This window comes from Mustelus asterias, chromosome 3, assembly GCF_964213995.1.
Source record: "Mustelus asterias chromosome 3, sMusAst1.hap1.1, whole genome shotgun sequence".
NCBI classification, from domain to species: Eukaryota; Metazoa; Chordata; class Chondrichthyes; order Carcharhiniformes; family Triakidae; genus Mustelus; species Mustelus asterias.
In genome coordinates, this window is record NC_135803.1 from 66,879,838 (window position 1) to 66,893,061 (window position 13,224).

Here is a 13,224-nt window from a genome sequence, read left to right on the forward strand (position 1 = left end):
ACATCTAGTGACAGTTTTGAAACATTGCGCTGACTTTCTCATCGCTGCACACTGCATTTGTACAGTGACAAATCCTAAATACGTTCCCATGGAGAATGTTTTGACTTGAAAAATATGATAAACGTACAACCACCATGAGACGTAAATATGTGAAAGGTTAGCGGGTTAGGCAGGATTGTAGGGTTGAGGTTACAATCAGATCAGTCATGATTTTATTGGGCTCGAGGGCCGAGTGGCCTACTCCTGTTCGTAATTTGTATGTTCGTATATTCACATCAATCTCTTGGTGTGGAGCGTTCCCTACTTCTTTTTCTTCTTCTCGCTCCAGTGTTAAGAATTGGGCAGGACTCCTAAAAGCTACACTTGAAAAATGTATATTTTGGAGAGCATTTCACATGAGATTTTAATGACTCAGTCTGAAAGTTAAACAATACAAAACAATTCTGTTGTCTAAAAACAGTTTCTGAAGAACTTCTGCAATTCTTGAGCATTCATAAATTAAATCCCTCTACCAGAGCTGACAAAGGGTCATCCTGACACAAAACGTTAGCTCTGTTCTCTCTCCATAGATGCTGTCAGATCTGCTGAGATTTTCCAGGATTTTCTGTTTTTGTTTCAGATTCCAGCATCTGCGGTATTTTGCCTTTATCTATTGGTCCCATCCCTGCTGTAGGCAGCACCATTACTCTACTGGGAAAGTCAATGTTTTACAGTCCATCGGGTACATCTCTTTCACTGGGCCTCCAAGGTCATGCCCAGTCATAAGGTCACAAAAGGACAATTGAATGCTCACCTGCCAATTGGTGTTTACAGTAATAAATGCCATTAACCACTTCAGCAGCTGACTAATCATTTGCCCTCTGTTTTCCCCAGCTATTAATGCTGAATAAGACACTTAGAAATAGCAGTGCCAAAAATGTACGTGAAACCCTAAAGGCTGTTACAATGTGATCACAACCCAGTGTGGAGTTTTCTTTAAGAGTTCCCATGCCTTCCTTAACAATACCAGTTTACCAGGGGTGTGTCTGTTACTGTTTTTGCTTTGCGTCTTAGCAACCAAGTAGAAGCAGCATTCAAGAAAAAAAGTCTTCATTTGTAAGCACTCATTTTAATTGTTCCTATGCCTTATTAATCAAGAATGTCCTAACTTTAGTTCTCAAGCTAAAAAGAAATTCATTTGGTTCACAAGGGTGGGACTTTAGCCTTCAACACCTGATTCTCTGCATATTTCCATAGAAAATGGACGAGGAACAGCAACCTTTAAAGTTAAATGTTGGAGGAAAGATTTTTGAGACACTTCCCGACACTCTTGCCAGGGTTCCTAGCAGCAAACTGTGCAGGATTCTCACTGGATCAGAGCCTTCCATCCAACAGATAGGACCCAGGGAGTACTTCATTGACAGGGACGGATCATTGTTTGGTTACATATTAGACTTCCTCAGGACATCTGAGTTACTGCTGCCCAGTGGCTTCTGCGACTATGACTCGCTGGTAAAGGAGTTTAAGTTCTATGAATTGGATCCAGTGTTGGGCACACTGGAGACGGTGCAGAAGAAAAACAAACCAGAGATTCTGGAGATACGCTACATTCGAAAGAGGACGGGAGCCTTTTTCAGAGTCTTTGGATCATCAGTGGAAACAGTCCTTGCACTTTCCAGTCAGATAAAAATGCATGTAGAGAAGAAGAGCTTCAACCCGCAGGCTTCCATTGAGAAGAAAAAACCGACCTCTGCCCAGAATCTATCATTCCATGACCTGGTTTTCCAATGTGCAGCGAAGCCCTATGTGAATGGAGAGCAGGTTAATATGTAAGTACTAGATTCAAAATAATAATTTACATATTAGTTACAACTTTAAGGTCAACATCTTAATTTTAAAAGACACCCGGTATATCAATAATATACTGCATGGAGTGACAAATAAGCTTTCTGCACATTATTTCCAACAAGTCGTTAAATTTCCCTTTCAATGACTAGAACACCTTGTTCATTTATGGGACTGCACAGCTTTAAACTGTGGGATTTAAGCATATGTGATTCCATTTGTAGGTTAATCACACAGTAAAGTAAGTATTGTCCTGTTTTTCCAGGATTTTCAACTCCTTACACAGGCAGTCCTTGGACTTACGACACTATTGGTTCCAGAAAAATGTACCTCAAGTCAAAACATTGTAAATTGGAACTGATTTTCTAATAAGAACAATGTTACAAATGGAGGACTGGTTCCTGAACTAATTCCTGATATCCTATTTTCACCAAATATTTGATTTATTATTGTCACATGTCTTGGGATACAGTGAAAAGTATTGTTTCTTGCGCGCTATACAAAGCATATTATTCATAGAGTGCACTGGGGAGAAGGAAAGGAAAGGGTGCAGAATGTAGTGTTACAATCATAGCTAGGGTGTAGAGAAAGATCAATTCAATATAAGGTAAGTCCAAAGATGTGCGGGTTAGGTTGATTGGCCAGGTTAAAAATTGCCCCTTAGAATCCTAAAATGCGTAGGTTAGAGGGATTAGCGGGTAAATATGTGGGGGTAGGGCCTGGGTGGGATTGTGGTGGTTGCAGATTCGATGGGCCGAATGGCCTCCTTCTGCACTGTAGGGTTTCTATGATTTCTGATGGCAGCAGGGAAGAAGCTGTTCTTGAGTCAGTTGGTATGTTACCCAGAATTCTGCACTCAAATTAATTATAATACAGGAATAAACTAATATTATAAAGTATAAATTTTAAGAAAACGTTTCGAAACAAAGATTCACAAAGTAAAAACATGTCAGGACTTCAACTTGTGTCAGAGAGTTGGGCAGCGCAGAACACTGATGCACACGCATGAATTATTGAATTTGTTCACTGGGGCAGCATCGTAAGGTCAAAACCGACGTTGTAAATTTGAAATGCGTCAATTTATAAACATTGTAAGTGCTGTTCATTGTAATTCAAATGTCATAAAGTCAAGGACTGCCTGTAGTCAGATATCAATCGGCACCATCTTCATTGAAGAGACACCACAGACAACAGGTTCATTCCCAGATGGAGACGCATTTGGTCTGCACTGTTTTTACTGGTAATGCCAGGAAATCTTGTAGCTTAGGTATACGCTCCTGTCAAAAACTCCAGGTTCAAGCCTTACTCCAGGAATTGTTGACCGTGAAAGAATGTTCTTGATACAGTTCAACAGGTTGATGATCAGACTGCTAATCCTTCCTAACACTTCCCCACTTTGTCCCAAGGGGTAAAAGGTGTACATGAAAATTTGAAACACAAACTGGTGATGGCCACATTAACCACAATATAGTATGTTGCTGGCATGCACCTTTTTCACCACATAGGGGAGACGCACTGATCGGCATAATGTGCATTCCATAGAATTACGTTGTATTTACAATATTGAAACAATTCATTTGGCTCAACAAGTCTATCCTGCTGTTTAAGCTCAACACCAGGTTCCTGCAACCCTAATACTTACATAGCTTCCTCATAAATTAATCTATGATATTTGCCTCAACCACTGCATTTACATTCCACATTCCACTCTGTGGGAAAAAAAAATTTCTGAATTCCATATTAGATTTATTTGGAACTACTTTATAATGTATGGTTCCCTAGTTTTAGACTCCCTCGATGCCTTTATAAGTCCTAATGTTAAAGGCTATTCAATTACCTCTCTATCTTATCTTTCCTCAAAAAAAGAGTGCCTATTTTCTCAGGATTCTGTGATCATTCTCCTAAATCTTCCTTGCATTTTCTCCAGTGACTCCATTTCATTTTTGTAACTTGGAGTCCAAAACTATCTACAATACTCAAGTGTGATGTACCCCAGTTATATATGCAGGCTACATAACAAGTTTAGCATAATCTTTCTGCTTTTGAATTCTATTCCTTCAGGAATGAACTCCAGTGCTTGTTTGCATTTGTTAAGGCCTTTTTAATCTGCACTGCTAGTTTTAATGATTGGGGAGTCTATCCCCTTGGAATCCTCTCCCCCTTTGCCCAACTTAGACTCTTTCTTTCAAAGGAGTACCTGACCTTTATTCCTCCTTATTCCTCCAACCAAAATGTTTCACTTCACACTTCTTTATATTTTTAGTTAGTTTGCTGTTCTCATACCTATCTGAAAATGTGTTAACACTTTATTGGATTTTGTTAGTCTTCCTCAAGATTAACTGTAATCCACAATTTGGTTTTGTCCGTAAATCTGATTCCCGAGTACAAATCGCTTATACAAATGGTGAGCAACAGTGGTCCTGGCACTGATCCCTGTGGAATACCACTCTCACATTCTGCCAGTCTGCCTAATTATCCCCTATTCTCTAAACTAGTTTGTTGTCCATTCTTCCACCAATCACAACTCCACATGCTCTGACTGTATTCATATCTCTATGACCGTATCAAAGACTTTTTGAAAATTCAAGTTTAAATTTGTCTACTCTTTCTGTTGCTGCTTAGCATTTATCAACATGATTGATCAAGCATCCATGCTGAAATCTGATTTTTATTTTTGGCAGCAATTTTTCTTTGTCATACATCTTTGAGTAAATTCTATCCTTTCTACTATTGCTGTAAACCTAACTGGTGTATAGTTGCCTGCATTTCTCCTATTTTGAGCATGAAGACAATGCGCTCAGCCAGTCCCTGGCACTACTTCATTTTCTATGAGACACATATGAGCCGGAATTCTCCAACCTCACTCGCAGCTGAGATTCTCCAGTCCTGCTGCAGTGAATGGAGAGTTGGCTGAGTGCCAAATTCTCCATTCTCGCTGGCAGCGGTGGTGGAGCATCCAATATTGGAGAATTCCGGCCATGGTCTAGTGCTGACTTAGATAGTCACAGCAAATGTAATCATGGGAACAGTAAGGTTGACCTCAGTGCAGGTCAGCCGCATTGTTATCCTGTAACTCTGACTTTAAGTGAGCATATTGGATGACAATAGGAGAAATGTGAGGGAAGGAACACAGATGAAATTGGCAAAGAGTAAAAGGATAAGCAAATTTTAGTAAAGTTGAAGGTGATGTGTTGTGGCTTCAAGTAATAATTGATATATTAACAATAAGGGTCTGACAGAAGTTATGTAGAATTAAAAAGCTTTTTGTTTCTCTATATCCTTGGTTGATAGACAATACAAATCAGCAAATTATTTTTGTAGGTTTTGGAACCATGAAAACTTCTTGATAATCCTCAAGCGGGAATCCATGGGACCAAATATTGACAGATAATTTACCAAAGCATATTGTTCTGTATTTCACAAAATCATTTTTCTTTAACAATGCTTACCCTGGTTTTAATTTTACATCTTTTATTCCTCAGTTATGTGCAAGTGGCTCAGGAGGACAAAAAAATTCTTCTGGGCTTCAATGTTTTGGGAATTCTTCTTGATACCCTGACAAAGATTGGATTTTGTCTACAAAATACGAGAACAATACACCAACTGGAGGACACAGTAGACTGTTATACATTCAGACGCAATATGAACTGAACCACAATAAAATGCAAGTATTGTGAGTGATCAATGTTCAACAATAAAATGACAGTTGAGCAATTGCCCAAGTGCATGTCTTGACTATTATAGTAAGAAGTTTAACAACACCAGGTTAAAGTCCAACAGGTTTATTTGGTAGCAAAAGCCACACAAGCTTTCGGAGCTCTAAGCCCCTTCTTCAGGTGAGTGGGAATTCTGTTCACAAACAGAGCTTATAAAGACACAGACTCAAATTACATGAATAATGGTTGGAATGCGAATACTTACAACTAATCAAGTCTTTAAGAAACGAAACAATGTGAGTGGAGAGAGCATCAAGACAGGCTAAAAAGATGTGTATTGTCTCCAGACAAGACAGCCAGTGAAACTCTGCAGGTCCACGCAACTGTGGGAGTTACAAATAGTGTGACATGAACCCAATATCCCGGTTGAGGCCGTATCACGCACGCACACACACACACACACACACAATTGAGAAATCAGTGAGTAAAGCGCTTGTTGCAGGTCAAAGTTGGAAACATGTTTGACCTGTAAGGGAGTTGAGGATTATGGAGCAGGAAAGGTTTACAACATATCAGCCAAAATCTTATTGAATGGCGGAGCAGATGCGAGCGAACAAATGGACTTCTTTTCCTATTTCTTATCTCCTTTTGTAAATCTAATTGTCCCTATGTAGTTATAATTTTTGCTCTTGTTCAGTAGTTAACCGGGATTTAACCTGGTGTTGTTAAACTTCTTACTGTGTTTACCCCAGTCCAATGCCGGCATCTCCACATCTTGACTATTATAAACAGCTGACCACATCAGTTGGTTAACACAGATATAACAAAATCCCTACTGATTAAATGGAATAATTTATATTTTCAGTGATGAGATGGGAGATGGTGCCTTGTGTATTTGTTTGATTGTTAATGATTTAAAATTAACCCAATGTAATTGTGAATCACAGCAATGATAACATAGTGAAAAACAGTGTGAATGAAAAGATAATCCAGACATTGCATTGTGTCACAACTGCTGGATGGTGGGGTCCCCAAAAAGTGGCACAGTGATTAGCACTGCTGCCTCACAGCTCCAGGGACCCAGATTTGATTCCCAACTTGGGTCACTGTCTGTATGGAGTTTGCACATTCTCCCCATGTCTGCGTGGGTTTCCTCCGGGTGCTCCGGTTTCCTCCCACAGTCCAAAGATGCACCGGTTAGGTGGATAGGCTATGCTAAATTGCTCCTTAATGTCAGGGGGACTAGCTACAGTAAATGCGTGGGATTATGGGGATAGGGCCTGGGTGGGATTGTGGTCGATACAGACATGATGGGCCGAATGGCCTCCTTCTGCACTGTAAGTTTGAGGATGTAGTAGACTTCATCTTCATGGGAAGGATAGTCCAAAAAGAGAAATACAAAATTTCAAACTTGGTAATAAGAAGTGCAAGATTAAACCTACCATTTAGTTCTTTACTTGCCCTTCTCCACACTCCCCCATCCCAATAACTCCGCACATTTACCCTGCTAATCCCCTAACCTACACATCTTTGGACATGAGAGTCAATTTATCATGGCCAATCCACCTAGCCTGCACGTCTTTGGATGGTGGGAGGAAACCCATGCAAACATGGGGAGAAAGTGTAAACTCCACAGAGACAGTCACCCAGGGCCGGAATTGAACCTGGATCCCTGGAGTTGTGAGGCAGTAGTGCTAACCACTGTGCCGCCCTGATTCCTTATATCTTGTGCAAGGTCAGGGATTAAAGTAATAGTATTGATTAGTAATGCAGGACAAGAAGGTAAAATTCTATGCCTGGGACTCTGTAACCTTTGAGAATCAGCTTAAGTTAACCTGAAATTCACTATGTTGAAGGCAGCAAGCTCCTGGAAGCGGCCCCCAGCATGCACGCACGCACACACACACACACACACACACACTTGAGAAATCAGTGAGTAAAGCGCTTGTTGCAGGTCAAAGTTGGAAACATGTTTGACCTGTAAGGGAGTTGAGGATTATGGAGCAGGAAAGGTTTACAACATATCAGCCAAAATCTTATTGAATGGCGGAGCAGATGCGAGCGAACAAATGGACTTCTTTTCCTATTTCTTATCTCCTTTTGTAAATCTAATTGTCCCTATGTAGTTATAATTTTTGCTCTTGTTCAGTAGTTAATTAGCTGGGAACCAAATAAATATTCAACTCCTTTAATTGATGCATTTGGTACATCATATAGTTTTATTTTATTAAATCACATTTCAAATAGTTTCTATCAGTGTGTACAAGTTCTGTTGAATAGTTCCATATGTAAGACACATGAATGTAATACATACCATTCCTGATTACTTTCAATAACAGAGTTACTGTTAGAATATATTTCACCTTTTAAATAATATTTGAATCTATCATTTTTTGATCGCTATGTTGAAATCCACCTGCCACCAAGTTTTAAAAGTAAAGTTTATTTATTAGTCACAAGTAAGGCTTACACTGCAATGAAATTACTGTGAAATTCCCCTAGTCGCCACACTCTGGTGCCTGTTTGGGTGAATGCACCTAACCAGCACGTCTTTCAGACTGTGGGAGGAAACCGGAGCAAACCCATGCAGATTCGTGGAGAACATGCAAACTCCACACAGACAGTAACCCAAGCCGGGAATTGAACCCGTGCCTGGCGCTGTGAGACAGCAGTGCTAACCACTGTGCCATCGTGCCGCCCTGTATTCAGCACTCACTTTATCAGTTTTTGTATGAAACTTTATGTTCCAAACTACACCACTTACAATAGCATTAACCCTGTCAACATCTAAAAACTGAGATAAAACAATAGTCAGATATCCAAGTCATTAGTAAATATAGGGACGGTATAGTTCAGTTGACTGGACAGTTGGTTAGTGATGCAGAGGCACGGATTCAATTCCCATACTAGCTGAGGTTATTCATGAAGGCCTGCCTTCTCAACCTTGCCCCTCGCCTGATCCTCAGTTTAAATCACCACCACTCATCTGGGATGATAGTGATTTTACCTTTAAATATGGTGAATTGTGGGAGCCCCTGCACAGATCCTTGTGAGGCACCATGTGTCACTTCCTCCCAATTCAAGCATATGTTTTCTACTACCTGGCCAATCTTCTAACCAGGTCAATAATATGCCTTCAATTCCATGAGCTTTAATTTTAGTTACCATTCAAACTTGTCAAATGGTTGGGGGAGTGCAACTATTTAAACTATTGCAGCCTCTGTTATCTTCGAAGTAAGTCTTAGATGAGGTTGTCCTTGGCCAGGATTGATAGAGACTGCTCGTGGCAGGGTTGTTGGGCAACTTTACAGTTAATATAATGTTCAATACAAGGTTCAGGATAAGACTTAGTGTGAGGCTTCACAGAGAACTCTCAGTATACTCCATTATCATGTGATCTTACATCACTGATGATGTAGTCTGGCTATTTACATAGCCTCCCCATGAAGTGTCCACCTTTGTCCCTGATTCACAGAGATAAGCATTGTGATGGTTTCCCTAATCACCCCAACTTTGTTCTCAGTTGTCTGAGATATAAGATTCAAGTTAGCTTTTTGCTGTGGTATAGATTCAAAATGAAACCTCCTCCTGACTCCAAGCCTGTCAGACATAAATCAGGAGTGTGATAGACTACACTTCACTTGCCTGCATGGGTGCAGCTCCTACAACTCAAGCAGCTCAACACAATCTAGGAAAAAGCAGCCCGCTTGATTGGCACCCCATCCACCACCTTCAGCATCCACTCCCTCCATCACTGATGCACAGTGACAGCAATGTGTCCAATCTACAAGAGGCACTGCAGTAACTCACCAAGGCTCCTTCAACAGCACTGTCCAAAACCACAATCTGTACCGCCTCGGAGAAGGGCAGCAGATGCATAGGAACCGCATCACCTGCATATCCTTTGCCAATTCACTCATCATCCAGACTTGGAACTATATTTCTGCTCTTTTGCTGTTGCTGGGTCAAAGTCCTGGAACTTTTCCTAATAGCACTGTGGGTGTACCTATACATGATGTGGAGATGCCAGCGTTGGACTGGGGTAAACACAGTAAGAGTTTTAACAACACCAGGTTAAAGTTCAACAGGTTTATTTGGTAGCAAATGCCATTAGCTTTCGGAGCGCTGCTCCTTTGTCAGATGGAGTGGATATCTGCTCTCAAACAGTGCATACAGAGACACAAAATCAAGTTACGCTACGACAACGGATGAATGAACACCGCTCGACAATCACCAGGCAAGACTGTTCTCTTCCTGTGGGGGAGCACTTCAGCGGTCACGGGCATTCAGCCTCTGATCTTCGGGTAAACGTTCTCCAAGGCGGCCTTCACGACACACGACAGCGCAGAGTCGCTGAGCAGAAACTGATAGCCAAGTTCCGCACACATGAGGATGGCCTAAACCGGGATCTTGGGTTCATGTCACACTATCAGTAACCCCCACAGCTTGCCTTCTGGACTTGCAGAATCTCACTGGCTGTCCTGTCTGGAGACAATACACATCTCTTTAACCTGTGCTTAATGCTCCCTCCACTCACATTGTCTGTATCTTTAAGACCTGGTTGGCTGTAGAGATTCGCATTCTAATCAGTATTCTGTAACTTGATTTTGTGTCTCTGTGCCCTGTTTGAGGGCAGATATCCACTCCATCTGACGAAGGAGCAGCGCTCCGAAAGCTAATGGCATTTGCTACCAAATAAATCTGTTGGACTTTAACCTGGTGTTGTTAAAACTCTTACTGGGTGTACCTATACCACATGGACTGCAGTGGTTCGGGAAGGTGGCTCACCACCACCTTCACAAAGACAATTAGTGATAGCTATAAAATCTTTGACTTAGACAGCAATACCCACATCCTGTGAAATAATAAAATAATGGCACTCTGCATTTTTGGTGGGGCATTCTAGGGCCAGACCAACCTTTTCCAGTCACAGCAAGAACACAGTAATGGTGGTTACCTTGCCCTCTTCAATCTTTCCCTGCTCTTGAATAGGTGACTGTGACTTGTGTTCTAAAAACTGAATTTTCAATTTTCTCCAGAAATCTGTCACCTCAAATGAAGACATTGTTTGCTTTCTTACTTCTGCCTGCTTTGTTAACTGCACAGCCATCGGTTGCATTAAATCCTCCCTTGACCGCAGGAAATCTGATAAGATCTCTTCTAAGTCTCCTACAACAATGTATTTCTGAATTAATTGATCTTCCAGGGCTCTATATTTGCCTTTCTCAGCTAGTCGATATAAATTATTAATGAAAGGATCTATGTGCTCTCCCAGTCTGAGTGTCTGCTGAACTTCATTCTATGACATTACTTCGAAGGCTGTATTATGTATCAAAGGCTTTTATAACATCTGTATAACCGTCTCTTCATTTATGCCCTATCTGACCAATATATCATCTGCATTACTGCTTATGGCATAGAGAAGGGTACTAACCTGTTCTTTGCTAGCCTTTTCTGCTAGTCCCGAAGCAGTTTTGTACTTGGTAAACCAATAATGCCAGTCCTGCCACTTCTTAAATTGATCTCGGCTTGCACCTGATCAAAGCACTCTTGTACACACAAGGTTTTCTTCATTCTAACCTTTCTTGGAGTTCTGTTGACATTTTTCCTGCGCTGTCCTTGTCTTGTAGTACTTTCTCTTGCTGCTTTTTCTAGTTGCTGGGCTCTTGATGCTTTTGTCATCATCTTTTCTGCTGTCTCAATGTTATCATTGTTGTGCATCTTAGATGAGGTTGTCCTTGGTTAGGATTTATAGACTGTTGGAGGCAAGGCTGTTGATAAACTTTACATCTTCACGAACATTCAAACCATGTACATGGCTCAGTGTGAGGCTTCACATACAATGAACTCTCAGCATACTCTGCTGTCATGTCTCAAATGGGTTAACCTGCATGGGCCAGGGAACAAATCTAAGTCTCTTTGGGGTCTGTCTCTGGTACTTACTGGATAAACCCACAGAATCATCATGTGAGCTCGCAACTGGTATATAGTGGTAGAATGATTCAAACTGCCGACAATCACTCACACCAAATTTTTCTGTGGAATGAATAAGTAAGTGTATTGGCGTAGAAAGACTCAAAGGACAAATACTTGAATAGCAATTAAGTCACCTAATTTCTACCAAATATCGAACATTGTTTCAGATGACTAATAGCACAGAACTTATATGAGGTAAAAGCCTATATAGCTTTTACATTTATTCACTAGTCCTCAAATAATCCAGAAGTACTCATTTTAACAACTGGTGCCTTTATTCATCCCCAAACACTAACCATTCTCAATTGTTGTTCGTCTCTCGAGTTGTTAAAGTTTTGTGGGGAGTTTGACTTTGAGGTATAACTTCCTCCAGCTTGGTTTGACTTTCTTTCTGATTACTGGATCAACCTTTTTGTTCCTTATGTATATTGCTGTAACTCTGATATCATTCACCGTATCTATGCAATTAAACTAATAATCTGGATATCAAGCAGTGTGGTGGAGAGCACCACTGAAGCTGTAGGTTGATATTACCAAATCTATTTGATTATTTTCCCCGAGTAAAGAATTTGAAGAATATTTGCCACATTATGGCACTTCCATTTGTATTTTCATTTTAGTTAAGTGAAATAATTGTGACCTACCTCGCACTAAGTTAATCTTTCTCTACACTCTAGCTATGACTGTAACACTCTCTCCTTTCCTTCTCTATGAACAGTATGCTTTGTCTGTATAGCATGCAAGAAACAATACATTTCACTGTATACTAATACATGTGACAATAATAAATCAAATCAAAACCTCAGGACATCTCAAGGAACTATTAGGGTGTAATCACTGTTGCAATGTCGGAAAAACAATAGCTGATTCACACACAGCAAGCACCCACAAAAAGCAAAATTATGATCATTTCTTTTATGCTGTTAGTTGAACAGTGAAAATTGCCCGAGACCCTAGAGAAATCTTTCCACCTCTGAAACTGCAGGCAGGGGATCTTTTACATCCACCTGGGGAGGACAGATGGGGCTGCAGTTTAACACCTAAAGGTTACCACTTCTTACAACTGTACTTTCTGGAATGGAACTTGAATGCATAACTCAGATGGAAGCGTCATAGAATCCCTACTTGCAGAAGGAGGTCATTCAGTTCATCGAGTCTGTACCGACTCTTCAGTAGAGCATCTTACCCAGATCCTTTCCCCATAACCCCACCTATTTGCCCTGCTATTTCTCCTAACCTACAAATCTTGGGACACGAAGAGGCAATTTATCATGACCAATCCACCTAACCTGCACATATTTGGACTGTGGGTGGAAACTGGAACACCCAGAGAAAACCCACACAAAGGGGGGGAGCGTGCAAACTCCAGTCAACCATGGTCGGAATTGAACCCAGGTTCCTGATGCTGTGAGGCAGCAGTGCTCATCACTGTGCCACCTGTATCTTCACTGAACCATAGCCAAAGACAGAAAATCTTATAACTGTGTGCACTGGATTTTATGGCCCCTCTGCTGGGTGTGTTTTCAGCAGGGGTGCATAAATATGACAGGCGGGTAACCTATTGCCTTCTAACCCATCCCTGACTCAATCCCTATAATACAGGGTGCGTGTATGGTGTTCACTTGCCCACCCACCCTTCGACCTAAAGTGGCTAATCACTGCACACGTAAAGCCCTCAATTTGCGTTCACTGCCATAACTTGTTACGCAATGGAAGGCAGGCGAGAGTGGGAAGGCCATCTTTTCACCAAAGTTGGTGAAAGGGTGAG

The 13,224-nt window shown here is 41.0% G+C and overlaps 1 pseudogene; it reads left to right on the plus strand.

Annotated features, from left to right (window-relative positions):
- Window positions 1-1,239: 1,239 nt before the first annotated feature.
- Window positions 1,240-5,475, plus strand: LOC144491825 (putative potassium channel regulatory protein pseudogene; annotated as a pseudogene).
- Window positions 5,476-13,224: the final 7,749 nt, after the last annotated feature.